The 4,532-nt window shown below is 34.5% G+C and overlaps 1 long non-coding RNA gene across 1 annotated transcript; it reads right to left on the reverse strand.

Annotated features, from left to right (window-relative positions):
• Nucleotides 1-255: 255 nt before the first annotated feature.
• Nucleotides 256-3,054, reverse strand: LOC149807865 (uncharacterized). Its single transcript, XR_016417619.1, has 3 exons — nt 2,810-3,054; nt 2,028-2,172; nt 256-332 (listed from the first exon to the last, which is right to left on the reverse strand). It is a non-coding gene; the product is annotated as an uncharacterized LOC149807865 (long non-coding RNA).
• Nucleotides 3,055-4,532: the final 1,478 nt, after the last annotated feature.

Genomic DNA, 4,532 nt, shown 5'->3' on the forward strand with positions numbered 1-4,532 from the left:
TTAGTGATCTTTTAATAAGGTAAGACAACTAGAGTATGTATGTATGTATGTACCTGTTATATTAATACATCACATTTATTCTAAAAACTTTAAGGTCATAATGAAAGATACTGCTGGAAATTTGCTTCAGATTAAGACAATTCTTCACTGTTCCAGAAAATTCAAAGCAAACAGAACATGTAATTGACATTCCTGCTTCTGAATTTCATTATTTGCCAGTCTGCAACAATATTTTCACTTGGAGATTGTTCTCTTCTTTGAATCAATGCACTTCCTGTTGACCACTGAATTTAAGTTAGCAGGCTCAGTTTTGAACTGTTGAAAAAAGAAACCTGAAATGGAAATGAAAAAGTTGGTAGAAGTTTGTTTTTTTCTGATCACAGCATTTTAGACATTCTGTAAGGTGGATTTTTGAAGATTTGTTTTACAAGGTAAAGGCAAAATACATAATTGTAGTTTGGATTAGATGGCACTTTATCACACTGTGAAAATAGGAGCCAACTGTTTTCCCAAGGACACACTTACGCAGCCAACCCAGTCTGAAAATTCATCCTTTGGACTACGAGTCAAATTGCTCTACCAATAGAATTACCATAGTTCAGTAGCAAACATATAAACTGCACTGTTGATGAGATACCTGCAAGTCACACTACATATCCAAATTTGACTACTACTGGATAAAGATGCCAATGTGTACCCGGGTATTCTCCCATTGATAATAACCTGGGTAATAAAACGAACAATTGGGTACCCGTTAAAAAAAAAGTGTTCACAGGGCTCATATGGTTGCTTACAATTTACTTGTCAATACAATCCTTTCTCAAGTGACCTATTTAAGAATCAACAATGATATTTCAAGCCTGACCATCCTAAAATTCATGCCTGTCCATGGTTCATGTGCCAATTTTCTCATGACTTAAAACACTCATTTTCAGAACCTGGTGACATTATCTGGGTCAAATAAAATTAAGCACAATATGAATGTCTGGTTTAACTTGGCTACTGTAACATGCACTTCTTATACCATGTTAGGACAAAAAATGAATGAAATGGACAACTATACAGACTGAAATATAAAGATCAAAAAAAGTTTGCTACTTAATAACAGTTTTGAAAAAACAGGTTCTTGAATGTGAAACCATTTGCCCTAGATCCATTCTATTATGATACTACACACATAGCAGTCCAGCTTAAATAGAAAATAAATGGCACCAGATATCATTTTTTTAAAAGAAGAAAAAACAACAAAAATAACCTGGGATGTATCAATGCAACTGCTGGATGTTATGTAACTGAAAAATGTTGGAGAAAAGATAGTTTGTTAAACTTAAAAACATGTTGCACTGGAACGTCGTATAGGGATGAACCATGGCAGGTTGAGGATAATACAACAATCAACATTTATGGACTTTATGACAATTCGCGAAAGTTACTGTAGACATGTACACTAGTCAAAATGACTGTTATGCACAAATAATTTATCAATTTCTTTTGTGTCTATTCTCATCTATACTAGTAATCCACATGAGTTCAGCTGATTTGTGACAAAAATTATAACTCCATATACATTTTTCATACAGTTTTCTGTAATAATGGCATGTAATTTATACTCTTGTTGTGCTCAGATTATGATTTTTGCCACTTATTATTAATAATTATGCTTACAGCTCTTTTTGGGGTTGGAACATGTGAACCTACAACAAAGCAGTTCAGCTTCACATTTAATACAATTTCCTTTTGATTGTATACTTTGGTAACCAATTGTTAGGAATGATGGGTACACATTAGAAATTTGCAAAAAAGTTGACATCTCTACCTCTGGAACAGTCCTCTGAAAGATTTCTCCAAAACTTTTGGGATACATTTTTCCAAAATATGTACATTTGCAATATATAAAGAAATTCAAAATCTGGTTTCCAACTTTTATATTTAAAAAAACAAATGTATTGGGGGTCAAATTTTAGAGTCTGAAATGCATATGTTATCATGTGTATTACATCAAAAGATTTGAAGCGTCTTATACATACCCTTTACTGGAGTCGGAATTTCCTCTAGCATGGCAATGGGGTTTTGTCTGACTTCTTCCTGTTGCTGTCAATGTTTTGCACTTCTTTCAAATGACTGCTAACTTTGTTGTGTTGATTAAATTTTGTCACCTTCATGAAGTTTAATCTGTAAAAAGATAAAAATTAGTATAATTGATGATTTTATTTATCTATGCATAACAGAAAGAATGCACTGAAATGAGAAAACGATTTGGTTGGCAAGAGTCCTAGTGTATATAAGCATTAAGAAAAGCTGTAATCCTTATCCAATTAAATCTCTATTTTAAATTTACCAATCAAAATATTTGACAGACAGTCACAGAGCAAATGTCTTTTAGGAATAAAATCATGAATTAAGCTACTGCATTTGGTTCTCAATCGTGTATGCTTATCTTGATCCACCCAATCAGCAATAAAATAATACGAAAAACAGTTATGTTTGTACAAATTGTTTCAATCGGTAACGCAAGTGCTCCTCACTGAGCGCCCGCATTATTATTGGGGGTGGGGGTAAAAGCCAGACGTGGTTGCACAGTTTAATTGCGGAAGGCTTAAATATTCGATGATAGTGTGGTGTAGATATCATTTTTAGAAACAGGAGGTTGAATTATTATCATTAAGTAAAATCTGAAACAAACCCTTGGCTCAATTTTAAACGACCATGCGAATTTATGCTTATGCTTATAATGTCGATGATTCAGGCTATCCACTTTGATCATTCTATATGCGAAAATTGTAAAAAGAAATGAGTAAAAGTAACTTACCTCTTTCTCGGCAATGAACAAGTCTTTCATAATCCTTGAATCTTGCCTAACAGCACGTCGACGTCTTCTGTTTCGTACTGGACATTAACAACCGTACCGACGTGGATATCTTAAAATGTTGGTGTTGGTTTCTATATTTTAATAATGTCCACAGTCTTGCTGTCAGAATATTTTAAGAGTAAACATGTTGCAGGAGAATATTAAATAACTTTCTCCATAAACAGCGTGGCCCTTGCTAAGAGAACATGGCCCGCGCGTAAATTCCTGTCTGTTCGGTTTAAAAGTGCTATTTTACATGTACACTGTAGGTCAACATCCAGCATCTGTTGAGTTCATCTGAGGCGCCATAAAGGGTAAATTATTAGTAAACATGTTGTACGCATAGGTGCTTGTATCATTGATTACAATATAAAAATCAGTCATACATGTAGTATAAAAATAATACTTTTATTATTTTATACTACTGTATGACTGACATTTAAATTCTAAGCAATGATGCGAACCCTTCTGGTTTTACACTCCTTTGTACACATGTACTCGGGTATTTTTTAATGTTATTTTTATATATTAAATAAATGTTATTTTATTATCTGATGTTTCATAAAAACTGAGCTATAAGTGAATTCATATCATTAATAAGTTAATTAATATAGACCTAGTTAATTTTGATGTTTTTACACTAGCTTGTGCCGAGCCATGCCCCACAGGACACTCTAATGGTTCTAACAAGCCGATTCTTCCACCGTGTACTCTGATAACCTGGGTCACAGAAAAGTTAACGGAAACGTCAGTGATTTGTTTTGTGATTATTTCAATAGGAAACTTCTTTTATAAACTTTGAAATAACATGATTACAACATTTAAAAGGCTGCAAATAAGCAAAAGTTTCTGTTGCCAAGAATATACACGTGTAAAACAGTGCGAAACAGCTACACAACCAAACACGACTGGATTAGGCAGTTAGTTTCTTACGGATTTATTAAATTTTATGTACAGTACATGTTGTTTGTTTTTTTTTTAATGATAATGTACATATGCATAGGAAACGGGGTTGGGGTGAAACCTCGATAATAATTTGTCTAATACGTAACCTGTTCGACTGTTCAGTCGGCGTTTGAATTTTAGCGGACACTAGACAAAATGTTTAATGTTACCCCGCGTATTTCTTTGATGCCAGACATTCAACGTCGGTGGACAATGTTTTATTAAACACGTTAATATTATTAATCCTTTATGGTTTCTGCGTGGATTAAACATAGGCCGTTTTATAGAATATGGGGAAGGGGGGCGTCAAGCGTACGTACGCGGGAAGCGGGGGGGGGCGTAAAAAAAGTATGCATGCGTACGTACGCGGTAAGGGGGGGGGGGGCGTAAAAAAAGTATGCATGCGTACGGGGTGGGGTGGGGGGGTCAAGCTTTGCCAGTCTTTTGCGTACGTACTAAATGGAAGACCCCTAAGCCGAATTACACAATTCAGTAAGTATAAGATTGTATTGACTTTTGTGCGAACGTTAGGCATGGAAGAAAACGACGTAGTTTATGTAATTCTCCAATTTTTATGGAAAATAACTTGAGAGTTTATTAGGCCAAAAGGACTGTGCATCAGTGTCTATTTTTTTCCAGATATGAGGTTATGTACTTATTTTACAACTTGATTGTGGGCTGTTAGAAGTTTGTGAATAAAGGAGTTGCATCATATGTTTATGGTACATAGGATTCATTT

The sequence above is a fragment of the Sinohyriopsis cumingii genome, chromosome 1 (genome assembly GCF_028554795.1).
Source record: "Sinohyriopsis cumingii isolate HCF-2022 chromosome 1, ASM2855479v2, whole genome shotgun sequence".
In the NCBI taxonomy this organism is placed as follows: domain Eukaryota; kingdom Metazoa; phylum Mollusca; class Bivalvia; order Unionida; family Unionidae; genus Sinohyriopsis; species Sinohyriopsis cumingii.